Source organism: Mytilus californianus, unplaced genomic scaffold (assembly GCF_021869535.1).
Source record: "Mytilus californianus isolate M0D057914Y unplaced genomic scaffold, xbMytCali1.0.p SCAF_5, whole genome shotgun sequence".
In the NCBI taxonomy this organism is placed as follows: Eukaryota; Metazoa; Mollusca; class Bivalvia; order Mytilida; family Mytilidae; genus Mytilus; species Mytilus californianus.
This window is the reverse complement of record NW_026262701.1, coordinates 31,662,579-31,682,200: the sequence shown is the minus strand read 5'-3', so window position 1 is coordinate 31,682,200 and position 19,622 is coordinate 31,662,579. Positions and strand designations below refer to the sequence as shown.

General features: G+C 34.1%; 1 protein-coding gene across 3 annotated transcripts in view; it reads right to left on the bottom strand.

Moving 5' to 3' along the window:
- Positions 1-19,622, bottom strand: part of LOC127700210 (uncharacterized) — a 289,648-nt gene that overhangs the window by 30,548 nt on the left and 239,478 nt on the right. The window lies entirely within an intron of this gene.

Sequence of the window (19,622 nt, the reverse complement as noted above, 5' to 3'; positions counted from 1 at the left end):
GGAAAGGCATGGAGTAGGAGGAGCTTAGACCAGTAAAATAACTAATTTTTAGATCGAAGTTAATGCACTGGACCAAGCTAATCCCACTCTGCTTTTCATATGAGGCTCCGCCTCCTTGGACTTCCCGTTGTTCTCTTCTGGTTTTCTTGGTTGTTTGGGCGGGGAGGCTTTGGAATAAACATCCACTTCATTTGAACTTTGGTGGATAGTTGTCTCATTGGCAATCATACCACATCTTCTTATTTTTAAATACTTAAGGTGAATAAGCAAAAGCACGTTTCTAACAACGAACATCAGCCAGAGGAGGGTTGTCTCAGATATTGTAAGTAACACTTTGACACTCTATTTCAAGTATCATATTTTGTACGGACTGCAAATGCAATAGTCGTATCTTTGGTAGCCTTAAGATGTAATGTGTTCTCGTACAATGCTCAACTCGACTATTGTACTGAAAATGGACGCTAAATGATAGCAATATCAGTTTTGAAAACAAAATTATGACGTACAGACGACGGAATCGAAACCAAGCAGAGTGCTTTAAATCTATGAAATTCATATTTGGTGGTGTGGGGGGGGGGGGGTCCAAGAAATTGTAAATAAAGTACGGACTGCAGATGCAATAGTCGTATCTTTGGTAGATTGAAGATAGAAGATGTAATATTCTCACACAATGCTTAACACGACCATCGCACTAAAAAATGGACGCCAAGTGACAGCAATCTCAATTTTGAAAACAGAATTATGACGGACAGACGATGGATACCAAGTTGAGTGCTTTTTAAATCTAGTAAAATGCATGCATTCACGTGAAAACATGAAGCCTTATCACTTTTACTGCAGAAAATAGTGCGACAGAATTATTTATTTTTTCAAAGACAATAAAATGCATTAAATTATTTAATGTTATATCTGGTCTATATACCAGCTTTGATAAGTGTTTGATATTACTATAAATTTTTACTTCGTACTATGAACATCAAAATTATTTATTTTGTAAAAATATTCCCTTTCTCTATTGGAACTGTACACGTATACCTAACAACAAAATTATTTTCATTTACCTGTGTTTAAAGTTTTTGCAAATGGCTAATATTTTTGTTCGAGCATATTGTTTTTCTTTAATTGTTTAACATTTCATACCGATATAACATGTTACTTTTAATATTCTTCCCTTAGTTTATCTATTTTGTATTTACATTGTATCATAGGGCAAATTTATTTGTTCAGTGTATGTTCAATGGTGTTAATATGTCCTTTGATTGAGTTAAGCTATTTCAGTTGATATTTTATAGTGTGTCTTTCTATGTTGTGATGTTACACTATTGTTTCAGAAAAAGGGTGAAGGTTTGGTACCATTAAAACGTTCAAACCCGCTGCATTTGTTTGCACCTGTCCTAAGTCAGGAATCTGATGTTCAGTATGTGTCGTTTGTTGATGTGGTTCATAAGTGTTTCTCGTTTCTCGTTTTTTATATAGATTAGACCGTTGGTTTTCCCGTTTGAATGGTTTTACACTAGTAATTTTTGGGGCCCTTTATAGCTTACTGTTCGGTGTGAGCCAAGGCTCCGTGTTGAAGACCGTACTGTGACCTATAATGATTTACTTTTATAAATTTTGACTTGGATGGAGAGTTGTCTCATTGGCAGTCATACCACATCTTTTTATATCTATTAAATGCCTGTTGTGTGAACTTTCACAAAATGCAAAAGCGTTAGAATAAAAAAACACTCATTTTCTCCTAGAATAATAAAAAAACAAAAACAAAAACAAAAAACTGAAAAAAAAGAAATTTCTCCTCCGTTCATAGTTGTTACATCATTCAAACAGTGCTTATTCTCATTTTTCATTTTGTAACCATCATCTGTACGCAATTCATCTACTGTGTTGGAAACCGTCGTGTTTTCATCTTCGCTCGAAAGAACGGGTGGGTTCAAAATTTTTGACACATTTTTTTGAATGCTCCCATTACTAATTTTGTAAGCTCTCACTGATGCCGTGGAGCGGTGACCAGTTCTTGACATGATTTCTTGTTCATCAATACCTGCATGGTATAGGGCGGTTGCACAAGTGCGTTTTCCGGAATGATTCGTGTTTACTCCAAGTGATGATTTTCAATAACGAAAACGATCTTTTTCATCAATTTTGAGCGGTTTTCGATAAAATGTTCCGGAGCCTACAGCTTTCAAGTACTCTTCATAGTAAGCAATTATGCATCTTGGACCTACAAATTAAAACAAATCAAAAGAGTTTTTTTTCCCGCTTGCTTCTATTCAAAGAAAATTATAACAGTTGCAGGTATATTCTGCAAAACTTATCGTGTATATTATAATTTCGCATATGAGCTTTTGATTTGAAAATGATTGATTGTTTGTTGCTGTTTAACGCCACTTTCAGCACAATTGGCTATATCGTGCAATGTGATGTGAAGCTTACGCTCTTTCATTCTAGCTTTTTATTTGAAAATGATTTATTTGTTGTTGCTATTTAACGCCACTTTCAGCATTATTGGCTATATAGTGGTGGTCCGTTTTTTATTGGAAAATAAGGTCGGAGTGCCGGGTTGAATAAGATAATATAAAAACAATATTTCTTTTCAGAATGAAATTTAAATTGTCAAAAGCATATAAAACGGGTACACGCGTAGAATAATTTAGACAAATAATCTTTCGTGTTTGAATTGGTCATTATATGTAAATTAAACAACTAACCGCCTAGTGAATAGTGCTTTATATCTTTATTCGCTAATTGCATGTATCCGAGGCCACCTTTAAATGTCTTGTTATTTCTCCCGATGAATCTAATAAACTTTCCTGTAGAATCAATACCAATACCAAACTGATCACAATCAAGATTTCTGTGCTCGTCGCGACCTCTTAGTCCAAATAACTTGCAGTTATAAAAAAAAACGGTGTATTGTAAAGTTGTAGCACCACTCTTTCCAAAAATACCATTAACCCACAAGAGTTCTTCATCTTCGTGTGATATTTGATAGGCTCTGCGCATTTTCGTTCCTAGTCACTTGGACAGCAAATCTTTCATCCAATACACGTCTAAACGGAGCAAAGCGACCATCCTTCTCATCCAGAAAGTTTTTGTCGTTAACATTCATGTCTCTGAGGTGTCGGAGTAGACCACAAACGATATAATATAGAGATTTGGGTGGATTATTGCCTCCCTTCTTCTTTTTAGCTTCCATAATAAACCTCTGAAGCCAGAAATCCATACTCTCCGCATCTATGAGATGCAAATCCGGAATTTTGTCGTCGTGTTTAGCTCTTGCTGACCTCAACTCGTTAAATACTCCAACTGACCACCTAGTATTTTTCTTTGTGTTAGCATTTGTTTGAGCAGAAACGAGTTCTTCGATTTCCTTCTCTGAAACTGGATGAATGAAACGTTTGACAACCAAGAAATCGAAATATATCGGAATTTCGCGACCGGGTGACATTTTTCATATAAAATGCGAGTTAGATACCTTGTGTTATGTTAAGGTATAATAATGAATTTTTTTTCTGAGACAAGTGCCTGTGAACACGAAGAAAATAACAATAATTTGTGAAATTTCATCTTATTTCACTTGTTTCAGGATATTAAATTGGAATTACCATCAAGCATATGTAGAAAATTATAAATGATGAAGAGTAAATAAGCTTAAATCAGTTGACCTAATAATAAGTTATAAAATGTTAAATGTAGAATAAATTTGTAAAATTTTGACACTCCTTGTGGAAGGGGATAGGAACATATTATCATAGTTTTGTTTGCCCAAACTAAAGAAATCTAATTTAAAATTGAATATAACCTTGATTTACAGAAAACTTAAATATTTAACAGTATAATTGTGTGTGGGTCGATGCCAGTACTTATGGAGGTTTCACCGAGGGTATCACCAGCTCATTAGTCAGCACTTCTGTGTTGACATGTGTTATCATAATTTGATATGGTCATAATTATAAATTTACTATGAACAAAACTTTTTCGAAATTCAAAGGATTTTCTACCCCCAGGTATAGATTACCTTACCTGTATTTGGCAAAACCTTTTGGAATTTTGAGTCTTCAATGCCCTTCAACTTCGTCTTTGATTTGGCCTTTTCAACTTTTTTTATTCGAGTGTCACTGATGAGTCTTTTATATACGAACCGCGCGTCTGGCGTACAAACGTTCAATCATAGTATTTATTTTTCTAATAATGAATTTGCTTTATTGTAACAAATAGACTAGAACAACATGTATGAACAATGGTATACAGAATGGCATATTCACAGCAAGGAAGTTTTAAATCAAAAACAACAATTAAATATATAATAGTGCAACATTAGGTTAAACATAAATAATTATCTAATAACAATGGAATCTTAATTCGTTCTTGGAATATATATTGGTGTTTAAATCAAAATTGATGAACCAAAATCCGACATTTATTAATTTATTTATTATTCAGTTGTTTTCGTTGTGTTACTCGTCGATCTGTCATAATGTTTTTCGTTGAATGTTATTCATTCTTTTCTCTATTGAGCGACGTTTATAATTTACTGTATACTTATGGTTAATAGAAAAACAAAGGATATGGAGTATCCATCCGTGACACAAAATCAGTACATGCACAGCAAAAATCACACAAAAAACAAAGGAACAGCGCTTATATTGCTGTTCTTCGTTTCAAAGTCACAGTGAGGCCTTAAACACGGAGGAAAAAAAAACACTCTCACCTCACTACAAGTTTAAGGCGGCCCCTAGCACGGGTTTGAGCGGAATTCTTTGCAAATTATTCGGATAGACTTTGTTAGATGTATCACCACCAAATCGGGCCTGGTCATAAAGAACATACTGGAAAGTAGTACATATTTAAAACAAAAAAGGCCATTATTAGTACGGTGGCTTGTAGTGGTTTACATCCGTGTCCGTTAGACTTTTAATGGATACAATGTAGTCATCGTATATTGCAATCATACCACAATCCTTTTTTTGTATATTGAACAACAACATTACAACCAGAACCTATATATCATAAAGTCTGTTAAATAAGCACAAAAGATTCCAAGGACGACTATCACAGTACCTATTATTATCTTAACAGCGGTGCATTACGTTTGCGCGCAGCTTTTGGTTGCATTTGCGCGCATTCCTTTACAGGTAAACTCAGGTAAATACAGATATATTACACTTATTTATTTAACTATTTATTTTCGAGTAGGATAAGTCCGTTAAAGTAAATCTAAAGCTTAAAAGTACTGATTTTATATGTCGGAACGTGCACAAAAATACATGGATGTGCTGACAAAATTTGCTCATTCTAGTGAGCATGGAATGATTCCGGGCCATTTGTAGTACGCCTGGATTCTGCTGACGGTAGTAATGCCCAATGATCTGGAGGAAATAGATAATTTCTTGAAATACCTTTGCAGTCATTTACGGTGCATCGCCATGAAATATCCCTTGACTTGAGTGTTCTGCCGATACGGAAAGTAAATCCATCGTACACTAATGATTTTTCCATCGATTTGTTTCTGACAAACAAAACTCTATGTGTGTGATCACTGTATATTTTTTTTAGAATTCAATATGAAAAATATATAATTTAAATTTACAAATATGTTCAAAATTCATAGTAACTATAGTCATATTTATTATGAATTATCATTATTTTACCTGTGTTACCTGTAAAATGAATGCGCGCAAATGTAATCAAAAGCTGCGCGCAAACGTAAAAAAAGTTGATCCCCAAATGCGCGCAAATGTAATGCGCCCCTTAACAATAATGTAAAAACGTCAAAACTGAGTGCGGTGAGGTGGAAACATATGTTCTCAAAACATTGTTGTGACGTCATTCTATTGTTGTACCCGTTCTTTATTTTATTGATTGGGCTATTATTTACCTATAAGAAACCATTATGTTACCTTTAACTGTCAAATATCTGTAAGAATAACCCTCCTCTATCTTGAAAATATTGGACAGCTGAAGGTAGTTTACATGTAAATGATAGTTCAAGAACTTACAAAAAAAACAATCAATTCACACAATTTGTTTCTTCATATGACAAAGAAATACAACCAAAGAACAAATGACAATTACACAAAAACATTTTATTAAAGTCACCTTCCAATACAATAATTTTGTCACTCATCAAGACGGTTTCTTGAAAAAAAAAAACCTTTCAAATTGATTTTAACACTGCCAATACTTATTTCATAGCCATTTTTCTCATGTTTTGGGTTGTCTCCTTTAGCACCAATTTGTTTGATAATGCTCGTTGTAAGTTTTGTTTTTGTTGCTTTTAGGTATTTCTTCTTACAAAAGATTTATCCTCGTCCGTCTTTGGATATAAAAATCGACCTCTGGTGTTGCTCTCATTCTACATAACATCGATCATGCCGCAATTCAAGGCCCACAAGTAAAATAATTTTATTATCGTAATCAGGGAAAAATCGTTCATCTGAAGTAAAGTTTTACCATGTGTTGATGTGCAAGTCACACATTGTTCCTTGGACAAAATAGCTAATCAAGAGATTTTGATTAACAACCTAGGCCTAAACCTCACCCTGTGTACAAAGTGCAAATCGAGAACTTGCTTCATGAACTCGGAGACTACAATATTTTTTATAATTTTCAGGTGTCGGTATTGATTTACAAGTTTTTAGCTCACCTGGCCAAAAGGGCCAAGTGAGCTTTTCTCATCACTTGGCGTCCGTCGTCCGTCGTCCGTCGTCCGTCGTCCGTCGTCCTGCGTCTTGCGTCTTGCGTCCTGCGTCCGTCGTCCGTAAACTTTTACAAAAATCTTCTCCTCTGAAACTACTGGGCCAAATTTGACCAAACTTGGCCACAATCATTATTGGGGTATCTAGTTTAAAAAATTTGTCCAATGACCCGGCCAACCAACCAAGATGGCCGCCATGGCTAAAATTAGAACATAGGGGTAAAATGTAGATTTTGGGTTATATCTCTGAAACCAAAGCATTTAGAGCAAATCTGCCATGAGGTAAAATTGTTTATCAGGTCAAGATCTATCTGCCCTGAAATTTTCAGATGAATCTGACAACCTGTTGTTGGGTTGCTGCCCCTGAATTGGTAATTTTAAGGAATTTTTGCCGTTTTTGGTTATTATCTTGAATATTATTACATATATATTATATATAGAGATAAACTGTAAACAGAAATAATGTTCAGGAAAGTAAGATCTACAAATAAGTCAACTTGACCAAAATGGTCAGTTGACCCCTTAAGGAATTATTTCCCTTTATAGTCAATTTTTTACCATTTTTCGTAAATTTTTGTAATCTTTTACAAAAATCTTCTCCTCTGAAACTACTAAGACAAATTTAACCAAACTTGTCCACAGTCATCATTAGGGTATCTAGTTTAAAAAATGTGTCCGATGACCCCGCCCGCGAACCAAGATGGCCGACATGGCTAAAAAATAGTACATAGGGTAAAATGCAGTTTTTGGCTCATATCTCTGAAACCAAAGCATTTAGAGCAAATCTGACAGGATAAAATTGTTCATTAGGTCAAGATCTATCTGCCCTGAAATTTTCACACCAATCAGCCATCACGTTGTTGGGTTGCTGCCCCTGAATTGGTAATTTTAAGAAAATTTTGCAGCTTTTGGTTATTATCTTGAATATTATTATAGATAGAGATAAACTGTAAACAGCAATAATGTACATCAAAGTAAGATCTACAAATAATTCAAATGACCAAAATTGTCAATTGACCCCTTAAGGAGTTATTGCCCTTTATAGTCAATTTTTTACAATTTTCATAAATTTTGTAAATTTTTGTAAATTTTTACAAAATATTTTCCACTGTAACTACTGGGCCAAGTTCATTATAAATAGAGATAATTGTAAGCAGCAAGAATATTCAGTAAAGTAAGATCTACAAACACATCACCATCACCAAAACACAATTTTGTCATGAATCCATCTGTGTCCTTTGTTTAATATGCACATAGACCAAGGTGAGCGACACAGGCTCTTTAGAGCCTCTAGTTTACTTTCAAATCTGATATTATTGCCTTTATAGGAATATAATGCAAAACGGCGCTTATCAACGACGATGAATATGGGAAGCAGAAGAAAGGAACACGCTACCGCAGGTTAAATTGTTAAACAAATCAATCATGTGTCCGATTCGCACTTTGTTCGTAGTGATCGTTTTTTTTAAACCGATGTACTCTCTTGAAATTAAATAAACGTAGGCCGGTGCTAGATTTAATCGCACGTGGTTCAATAAGTTTTAGACCGTTTGTAATTGTGGTATATAAATTTGAACATAAAACCCTTTCCTGCATTGAATAAATTGAAAAAGGGGGAAGGATTAATAAAAGTATTTTTACTATATATAACATCAAAATACGAATTACATTTGTTTCTTTCCAGTGTATTTTCCAAACAGTTTCAGACATTCACTTTAGTTTAGATCTCGGAGGTAAAGTTGATTGAATGCAATAATTATATATTAAGCACAGAAACAAATATACATGGAGACCGAAAATGCTTTGTTTCTTAAAGACAAAAAGAAAGCGTTATTTGCAAAGGGAAATCGAGAGACAAAATTATATTTCGGTAACATGAAAAAAAAAAACAACACAAGGGACATTAATACGCAGAAAAAACAGAAAAAAGGGGGATATTCAGGTGGTACGGTTTGGGTAAACACTAACCGTCTCTTGCAAAAAAACTGCCGAGTCTAGATAAATTTTGGTGAACGAGGAAGGAAAGAGGGGACCTGCGTCATACTGTCATACGGGAAAATTGTGAATATCTTATTTTTTTGCATGTATAGTTGGTGAATAGGTCTGATCGATATATTGATCTCCGGACATTTCAGGGCGATGGATTTAGATATTAAAACTATATTAATTCATTTTTACAAATAAAAAAACTGTTTTATTTTGTTTGCTTGATGGTATTTAACGCAACTTTCAGGTGTCCTCGGCTATAGCATGGCAGTCCGTGTTTGTTGGCGGAGAACGCCGAAAAGCCTGAAGAAAATCTACAAACTTCGGCAGATAAATTATGTTTGTATATGGTGTTTTTGTTTTATCTTATTATATTGATTTTTAATCATACTTTACTTACAGTTATGCATTTAATTTTAACAGTTTGTACAAAGACCATGATCCGTGGGTTAAGCTTTACTTGTAACATGAATGTTATTTTTTTCCTTTGATTTTTGCGCGAGTTAAATAAGTTATTTATAGAGGAGTGCATTAACAGGACGTTTTTTAGTTATTGAACTCTACTATCCCACAGTTGACCGCTTGTCGCAGGAAAGGCATGGAGTAGGAGGAGCTTAGACCAGTAAAATAACTAATTTTTAGATCGAAGTTAATGCACTGGACCAAGCTAATCCCACTCTGCTTTTCATATGAGGCTCCGCCTCCTTGGACTTCCCGTTGTTCTCTTCTGGTTTTCTTGGTTGTTTGGGCGGGGAGGCTTTGGAATAAACATCCACTTCATTTGAACTTTGGTGGATAGTTGTCTCATTGGCAATCATACCACATCTTCTTATTTTTAAATACTTAAGGTGAATAAGCAAAAGCACGTTTCTAACAACGAACATCAGCCAGAGGAGGGTTGTCTCAGATATTGTAAGTAACACTTTGACACTCTATTTCAAGTATCATATTTTGTACGGACTGCAAATGCAATAGTCGTATCTTTGGTAGCCTTAAGATGTAATGTGTTCTCGTACAATGCTCAACTCGACTATTGTACTGAAAATGGACGCTAAATGATAGCAATATCAGTTTTGAAAACAAAATTATGACGTACAGACGACGGAATCGAAACCAAGCAGAGTGCTTTAAATCTATGAAATTCATATTTGGTGGTGGGGGGGGGGGGGGGGGTCCAAGAAATTGTAAATAAAGTACGGACTGCAGATGCAATAGTCGTATCTTTGGTAGATTGAAGATAGAAGATGTAATATTCTCACACAATGCTTAACACGACCATCGCACTAAAAAATGGACGCCAAGTGACAGCAATCTCAATTTTGAAAACAGAATTATGACGGACAGACGATGGATACCAAGTTGAGTGCTTTTTAAATCTAGTAAAATGCATGCATTCACGTGAAAACATGAAGCCTTATCACTTTTACTGCAGAAAATAGTGCGACAGAATTATTTATTTTTTCAAAGACAATAAAATGCATTAAATTATTTAATGTTATATCTGGTCTATATACCAGCTTTGATAAGTGTTTGATATTACTATAAATTTTTACTTCGTACTATGAACATCAAAATTATTTATTTTGTAAAAATATTCCCTTTCTCTATTGGAACTGTACACGTATACCTAACAACAAAATTATTTTCATTTACCTGTGTTTAAAGTTTTTGCAAATGGCTAATATTTTTGTTCGAGCATATTGTTTTTCTTTAATTGTTTAACATTTCATACCGATATAACATGTTACTTTTAATATTCTTCCCTTAGTTTATCTATTTTGTATTTACATTGTATCATAGGGCAAATTTATTTGTTCAGTGTATGTTCAATGGTGTTAATATGTCCTTTGATTGAGTTAAGCTATTTCAGTTGATATTTTATAGTGTGTCTTTCTATGTTGTGATGTTACACTATTGTTTCAGAAAAAGGGTGAAGGTTTGGTACCATTAAAACGTTCAAACCCGCTGCATTTGTTTGCACCTGTCCTAAGTCAGGAATCTGATGTTCAGTATGTGTCGTTTGTTGATGTGGTTCATAAGTGTTTCTCGTTTCTCGTTTTTTATATAGATTAGACCGTTGGTTTTCCCGTTTGAATGGTTTTACACTAGTAATTTTTGGGGCCCTTTATAGCTTACTGTTCGGTGTGAGCCAAGGCTCCGTGTTGAAGACCGTACTGTGACCTATAATGATTTACTTTTATAAATTTTGACTTGGATGGAGAGTTGTCTCATTGGCAGTCATACCACATCTTTTTATATCTATTAAATGCCTGTTGTGTGAACTTTCACAAAATGCAAAAGCGTTAGAATAAAAAAACACTCATTTTCTCCTAGAATAATAAAAAAACAAAAACAAAAACAAAAAACTGAAAAAAAAGAAATTTCTCCTCCGTTCATAGTTGTTACATCATTCAAACAGTGCTTATTCTCATTTTTCATTTTGTAACCATCATCTGTACGCAATTCATCTACTGTGTTGGAAACCGTCGTGTTTTCATCTTCGCTCGAAAGAACGGGTGGGTTCAAAATTTTTGACACATTTTTTTGAATGCTCCCATTACTAATTTTGTAAGCTCTCACTGATGCCGTGGAGCGGTGACCAGTTCTTGACATGATTTCTTGTTCATCAATACCTGCATGGTATAGGGCGGTTGCACAAGTGCGTTTTCCGGAATGATTCGTGTTTACTCCAAGTGATGATTTTCAATAACGAAAACGATCTTTTTCATCAATTTTGAGCGGTTTTCGATAAAATGTTCCGGAGCCTACAGCTTTCAAGTACTCTTCATAGTAAGCAATTATGCATCTTGGACCTACAAATTAAAACAAATCAAAAGAGTTTTTTTTCCCGCTTGCTTCTATTCAAAGAAAATTATAACAGTTGCAGGTATATTCTGCAAAACTTATCGTGTATATTATAATTTCGCATATGAGCTTTTGATTTGAAAATGATTGATTGTTTGTTGCTGTTTAACGCCACTTTCAGCACAATTGGCTATATCGTGCAATGTGATGTGAAGCTTACGCTCTTTCATTCTAGCTTTTTATTTGAAAATGATTTATTTGTTGTTGCTATTTAACGCCACTTTCAGCATTATTGGCTATATAGTGGTGGTCCGTTTTTTATTGGAAAATAAGGTCGGAGTGCCGGGTTGAATAAGATAATATAAAAACAATATTTCTTTTCAGAATGAAATTTAAATTGTCAAAAGCATATAAAACGGGTACACGCGTAGAATAATTTAGACAAATAATCTTTCGTGTTTGAATTGGTCATTATATGTAAATTAAACAACTAACCGCCTAGTGAATAGTGCTTTATATCTTTATTCGCTAATTGCATGTATCCGAGGCCACCTTTAAATGTCTTGTTATTTCTCCCGATGAATCTAATAAACTTTCCTGTAGAATCAATACCAATACCAAACTGATCACAATCAAGATTTCTGTGCTCGTCGCGACCTCTTAGTCCAAATAACTTGCAGTTATAAAAAAAAACGGTGTATTGTAAAGTTGTAGCACCACTCTTTCCAAAAATACCATTAACCCACAAGAGTTCTTCATCTTCGTGTGATATTTGATAGGCTCTGCGCATTTTCGTTCCTAGTCACTTGGACAGCAAATCTTTCATCCAATACACGTCTAAACGGAGCAAAGCGACCATCCTTCTCATCCAGAAAGTTTTTGTCGTTAACATTCATGTCTCTGAGGTGTCGGAGTAGACCACAAACGATATAATATAGAGATTTGGGTGGATTATTGCCTCCCTTCTTCTTTTTAGCTTCCATAATAAACCTCTGAAGCCAGAAATCCATACTCTCCGCATCTATGAGATGCAAATCCGGAATTTTGTCGTCGTGTTTAGCTCTTGCTGACCTCAACTCGTTAAATACTCCAACTGACCACCTAGTATTTTTCTTTGTGTTAGCATTTGTTTGAGCAGAAACGAGTTCTTCGATTTCCTTCTCTGAAACTGGATGAATGAAACGTTTGACAACCAAGAAATCGAAATATATCGGAATTTCGCGACCGGGTGACATTTTTCATATAAAATGCGAGTTAGATACCTTGTGTTATGTTAAGGTATAATAATGAATTTTTTTTCTGAGACAAGTGCCTGTGAACACGAAGAAAATAACAATAATTTGTGAAATTTCATCTTATTTCACTTGTTTCAGGATATTAAATTGGAATTACCATCAAGCATATGTAGAAAATTATAAATGATGAAGAGTAAATAAGCTTAAATCAGTTGACCTAATAATAAGTTATAAAATGTTAAATGTAGAATAAATTTGTAAAATTTTGACACTCCTTGTGGAAGGGGATAGGAACATATTATCATAGTTTTGTTTGCCCAAACTAAAGAAATCTAATTTAAAATTGAATATAACCTTGATTTACAGAAAACTTAAATATTTAACAGTATAATTGTGTGTGGGTCGATGCCAGTACTTATGGAGGTTTCACCGAGGGTATCACCAGCTCATTAGTCAGCACTTCTGTGTTGACATGTGTTATCATAATTTGATATGGTCATAATTATAAATTTACTATGAACAAAACTTTTTCGAAATTCAAAGGATTTTCTACCCCCAGGTATAGATTACCTTACCTGTATTTGGCAAAACCTTTTGGAATTTTGAGTCTTCAATGCCCTTCAACTTCGTCTTTGATTTGGCCTTTTCAACTTTTTTTATTCGAGTGTCACTGATGAGTCTTTTATATACGAACCGCGCGTCTGGCGTACAAACGTTCAATCATAGTATTTATTTTTCTAATAATGAATTTGCTTTATTGTAACAAATAGACTAGAACAACATGTATGAACAATGGTATACAGAATGGCATATTCACAGCAAGGAAGTTTTAAATCAAAAACAACAATTAAATATATAATAGTGCAACATTAGGTTAAACATAAATAATTATCTAATAACAATGGAATCTTAATTCGTTCTTGGAATATATATTGGTGTTTAAATCAAAATTGATGAACCAAAATCCGACATTTATTAATTTATTTATTATTCAGTTGTTTTCGTTGTGTTACTCGTCGATCTGTCATAATGTTTTTCGTTGAATGTTATTCATTCTTTTCTCTATTGAGCGACGTTTATAATTTACTGTATACTTATGGTTAATAGAAAAACAAAGGATATGGAGTATCCATCCGTGACACAAAATCAGTACATGCACAGCAAAAATCACACAAAAAACAAAGGAACAGCGCTTATATTGCTGTTCTTCGTTTCAAAGTCACAGTGAGGCCTTAAACACGGAGGAAAAAAAAACACTCTCACCTCACTACAAGTTTAAGGCGGCCCCTAGCACGGGTTTGAGCGGAATTCTTTGCAAATTATTCGGATAGACTTTGTTAGATGTATCACCACCAAATCGGGCCTGGTCATAAAGAACATACTGGAAAGTAGTACATATTTAAAACAAAAAAGGCCATTATTAGTACGGTGGCTTGTAGTGGTTTACATCCGTGTCCGTTAGACTTTTAATGGATACAATGTAGTCATCGTATATTGCAATCATACCACAATCCTTTTTTTGTATATTGAACAACAACATTACAACCAGAACCTATATATCATAAAGTCTGTTAAATAAGCACAAAAGATTCCAAGGACGACTATCACAGTACCTATTATTATCTTAACAGCGGTGCATTACGTTTGCGCGCAGCTTTTGGTTGCATTTGCGCGCATTCCTTTACAGGTAAACTCAGGTAAATACAGATATATTACACTTATTTATTTAACTATTTATTTTCGAGTAGGATAAGTCCGTTAAAGTAAATCTAAAGCTTAAAAGTACTGATTTTATATGTCGGAACGTGCACAAAAATACATGGATGTGCTGACAAAATTTGCTCATTCTAGTGAGCATGGAATGATTCCGGGCCATTTGTAGTACGCCTGGATTCTGCTGACGGTAGTAATGCCCAATGATCTGGAGGAAATAGATAATTTCTTGAAATACCTTTGCAGTCATTTACGGTGCATCGCCATGAAATATCCCTTGACTTGAGTGTTCTGCCGATACGGAAAGTAAATCCATCGTACACTAATGATTTTTCCATCGATTTGTTTCTGACAAACAAAACTCTATGTGTGTGATCACTGTATATTTTTTTTAGAATTCAATATGAAAAATATATAATTTAAATTTACAAATATGTTCAAAATTCATAGTAACTATAGTCATATTTATTATGAATTATCATTATTTTACCTGTGTTACCTGTAAAATGAATGCGCGCAAATGTAATCAAAAGCTGCGCGCAAACGTAAAAAAAGTTGATCCCCAAATGCGCGCAAATGTAATGCGCCCCTTAACAATAATGTAAAAACGTCAAAACTGAGTGCGGTGAGGTGGAAACATATGTTCTCAAAACATTGTTGTGACGTCATTCTATTGTTGTACCCGTTCTTTATTTTATTGATTGGGCTATTATTTACCTATAAGAAACCATTATGTTACCTTTAACTGTCAAATATCTGTAAGAATAACCCTCCTCTATCTTGAAAATATTGGACAGCTGAAGGTAGTTTACATGTAAATGATAGTTCAAGAACTTACAAAAAAAACAATCAATTCACACAATTTGTTTCTTCATATGACAAAGAAATACAACCAAAGAACAAATGACAATTACACAAAAACATTTTATTAAAGTCACCTTCCAATACAATAATTTTGTCACTCATCAAGACGGTTTCTTGAAAAAAAAAAACCTTTCAAATTGATTTTAACACTGCCAATACTTATTTCATAGCCATTTTTCTCATGTTTTGGGTTGTCTCCTTTAGCACCAATTTGTTTGATAATGCTCGTTGTAAGTTTTGTTTTTGTTGCTTTTAGGTATTTCTTCTTACAAAAGATTTATCCTCGTCCGTCTTTGGATATAAAAATCGACCTCTGGTGTTACTCTCATTCTACATAACATCGATCATGCCGCAATTCAAGGCCCACAAGTAAAATAATTTTATTATCGTAATCAGGGAAAAATCGTTCATCTGAAGTAAAGTTTTACCATGTGTTGATGTGCAAGTCACACATTGTTCCTTGGACAAAATAGCTAATCAAGAGATTTTGATTAACAACCTAGGCCTAAACCTCACCCTGTGTACAAAGTGCAAATCGAGAACTTGCTTCATGAACTCGGAGACTACAATATTTTTTATAATTTTCAGGTGTCGGTATTGATTTACAAGTTTTTAGCTCACCTGGCCAAAAGGGCCAAGTGAGCTTTTCTCATCACTTGGCGTCCGTCGTCCGTCGTCCGTCGTCCGTCGTCCGTCGTCCGTCGTCCTGCGTCTTGCGTCTTGCGTCCTGCGTCCGTCGTCCGTAAACTTTTACAAAAATCTTCTCCTCTGAAACTACTGGGCCAAATTTGACCAAACTTGGCCACAATCATTATTGGGGTATCTAGTTTAAAAAATTTGTCCAATGACCCGGCCAACCAACCAAGATGGCCGCCATGGCTAAAATTAGAACATAGGGGTAAAATGTAGATTTTGGGTTATATCTCTGAAACCAAAGCATTTAGAGCAAATCTGCCATGAGGTAAAATTGTTTATCAGGTCAAGATCTATCTGCCCTGAAATTTTCAGATGAATCTGACAACCTGTTGTTGGGTTGCTGCCCCTGAATTGGTAATTTTAAGGAATTTTTGCCGTTTTTGGTTATTATCTTGAATATTATTACATATATATTATATATAGAGATAAACTGTAAACAGAAATAATGTTCAGGAAAGTAAGATCTACAAATAAGTCAACTTGACCAAAATGGTCAGTTGACCCCTTAAGGAATTATTTCCCTTTATAGTCAATTTTTTACCATTTTTCGTAAATTTTTGTAATCTTTTACAAAAATCTTCTCCTCTGAAACTACTAAGACAAATTTAACCAAACTTGTCCACAGTCATCATTAGGGTATCTAGTTTAAAAAATGTGTCCGATGACCCCGCCCGCGAACCAAGATGGCCGACATGGCTAAAAAATAGTACATAGGGTAAAATGCAGTTTTTGGCTCATATCTCTGAAACCAAAGCATTTAGAGCAAATCTGACAGGATAAAATTGTTCATTAGGTCAAGATCTATCTGCCCTGAAATTTTCACACCAATCAGCCATCACGTTGTTGGGTTGCTGCCCCTGAATTGGTAATTTTAAGAAAATTTTGCAGCTTTTGGTTATTATCTTGAATATTATTATAGATAGAGATAAACTGTAAACAGCAATAATGTACATCAAAGTAAGATCTACAAATAATTCAAATGACCAAAATTGTCAATTGACCCCTTAAGGAGTTATTGCCCTTTATAGTCAATTTTTTACAATTTTCATAAATTTTGTAAATTTTTGTAAATTTTTACAAAATATTTTCCACTGTAACTACTGGGCCAAGTTCATTATAAATAGAGATAATTGTAAGCAGCAAGAATATTCAGTAAAGTAAGATCTACAAACACATCACCATCACCAAAACACAATTTTGTCATGAATCCATCTGTGTCCTTTGTTTAATATGCACATAGACCAAGGTGAGCGACACAGGCTCTTTAGAGCCTCTAGTTTACTTTCAAATCTGATATTATTGCCTTTATAGGAATATAATGCAAAACGGCGCTTATCAACGACGATGAATATGGGAAGCAGAAGAAAGGAACACGCTACCGCAGGTTAAATTGTTAAACAAATCAATCATGTGTCCGATTCGCACTTTGTTCGTAGTGATCGTTTTTTTTAAACCGATGTACTCTCTTGAAATTAAATAAACGTAGGCCGGTGCTAGATTTAATCGCACGTGGTTCAATAAGTTTTAGACCGTTTGTAATTGTGGTATATAAATTTGAACATAAAACCCTTTCCTGCATTGAATAAATTGAAAAAGGGGGAAGGATTAATAAAAGTATTTTTACTATATATAACATCAAAATACGAATTACATTTGTTTCTTTCCAGTGTATTTTCCAAACAGTTTCAGACATTCACTTTAGTTTAGATCTCGGAGGTAAAGTTGATTGAATGCAATAATTATATATTAAGCACAGAAACAAATATACATGGAGACCGAAAATGCTTTGTTTCTTAAAGACAAAAAGAAAGCGTTATTTGCAAAGGGAAATCGAGAGACAAAATTATATTTCGGTAACATGAAAAAAAAAAACAACACAAGGGACATTAATACGCAGAAAAAACAGAAAAAAGGGGGATATTCAGGTGGTACGGTTTGGGTAAACACTAACCGTCTCTTGCAAAAAAACTGCCGAGTCTAGATAAATTTTGGTGAACGAGGAAGGAAAGAGGGGACCTGCGTCATACTGTCATACGGGAAAATTGTGAATATCTTATTTTTTTGCATGTATAGTTGGTGAATAGGTCTGATCGATATATTGATCTCCGGACATTTCAGGGCGATGGATTTAGATATTAAAACTATATTAATTCATTTTTACAAATAAAAGATATAAGGTTTGGATCATGATTCTCTTAAAATTCATTAAAGTAATATAAGATGAGAAAATTCCAATGAAAAACAAAAGAATTTAAATTGATTGCACGCTTGTTATCTCTTCATTTGTGCTCATTCATTATATTTTATAGTGTTATATATGAAATAAAATCGGCAGCGGTGCACTCGATATGGTTGAACCTTTTTCTTCAACGTGAACCTGTCTTCAAGCCTCATATGTTTTACTTTTTTTCTCATTCACCTAATAAGAAATAAAACCCCAGAAGTAATAAGGAAGTAATAGGAGAGGACTACATTTTAAAATATATATATATAACTTGCCATTATTAGCTGCTATAACTATATCCTTTTCGTTGTTCGCACTGAAATCGGATATATCTGAATACACATTTGATTTTAATACAAAGTTTGAAACAACACAATCACTAATTACGACATCACTTTCTTCGTTTTTAGCATTAAGAATATACTTTCATCGTCTTTATCAATTTTGTGACACCAAACGCATGTAAAAGTATTCACGGAAAATATATAAAGTAGTCTTAGCGCATGCAAAAAGCATGGTACACATACTATCTTCATGTACAAATGTACATATAGCTATACCTGTTGTTTACCTTAAACTGTACTTTATTTTTGTTTATTGTTTAAGTTCAGCTACTGTTTAAAGGGATCAACATGTAGGATAATTTATATAAAGTTTGTCCACAAAACAATTTACACACTTGATGAAAATAAATCATAACAAAAGTTTTCCAATATTTTACAGAATGGACGGTTATCGGCTTATATCCTTTACAATAAAATCAATATACCCATTTAACTTATTTATGACATATTTCTCTCTGATTGAAACATTTGTTAGCAATGAAAAAATATGAAATCTGATGAGATGTCACTGCAAACACACTGGAATCTTACATAAATGTACACTCCATAAAATAGCCACTAGCTGAACAACACCGTCAATGAAAGTGGAACCATAAATAGTTAACCTACAAAGGGGTTACAATGTCTAAATGATTGTGGGTTCGGTCAAAACAAATTTTATTTTGACAAATCGGCCTGTAACTACATGTGCTATTGAATGTTAAAATGATTATTGTAACAGCAAAATAAATACATATTTTATTTATAAACCAATCCGGAATAAAAACGTCAAGAAAAGAGACATAAGTTATACACCGAGTACGTTGCCATGTGTCAAATGTCATTAAGACGCCCTTAAACGACGGAGCATAGTTAAAATATTCCGTTAACAAAACATTCTCAACAAAAATACTCAGATGAGAAAGGTATTTCAACCCTTTCAATAATACATAAAGAGGGATAAAATGAGTCGCCAAAACACCACATAGTCCAACAGACATCAACCACCGATAAACAACTCCTCTGAAATAAGACCGTCGGAGTGTTAAAGCTTTACGCCGAGACGTTATAACAGATTA